General features: G+C 65.8%; 1 protein-coding gene across 1 annotated transcript in view; it reads left to right on the forward strand.

Annotated features, from left to right (window-relative positions):
• Nucleotides 1–389, forward strand: part of LOC104127969 (Krueppel-like factor 5) — a 26,884-nt gene that overhangs the window by 754 nt on the left and 25,741 nt on the right. The window lies entirely within an intron of this gene.

Raw genomic sequence — 389 nt, forward strand, 5'->3', positions numbered from 1 at the left:
GTTTTTCTCCGCCCACGGCGGGTAAGGAATGCTCCTTGAAATTCCTCATTGGCGTGTCCCCCCCCGCCTCCCCGTGTGCACTGGAGATAAAAGACCCGGATAAGCAGCTTTGGGGCGCCCCTCTTGCACCCGTGCCCCTCTTGCACGCGCGCCCCTTGTCCTGGGCCGTGGCAGAAGCACGTTCAAGCCCTGCTCCCTATCCCAGGCAAGGCTCCTCGATGGTGTTTTGGGTGATGGACCCTTCGTCCCACCATGAGGAGCCTTCAGCTGCTCTTCCTGGTGGGACAGGGGGTGAGCCAGGCCTGCCCCCACCTAGCTTGGGCCCCTTTTCCCCCCCCGGGGGGAATGGGGCGAGCTGGGGCGCGGGGTGCTCGGCGCCACCAGCGGCT

The sequence above is a fragment of the Egretta garzetta genome, unplaced genomic scaffold (genome assembly GCF_000687185.1).
Source record: "Egretta garzetta isolate BGI_Z169 unplaced genomic scaffold, ASM68718v1 scaffold226, whole genome shotgun sequence".
Taxonomy (NCBI): Eukaryota; Metazoa; Chordata; class Aves; order Pelecaniformes; family Ardeidae; genus Egretta; species Egretta garzetta.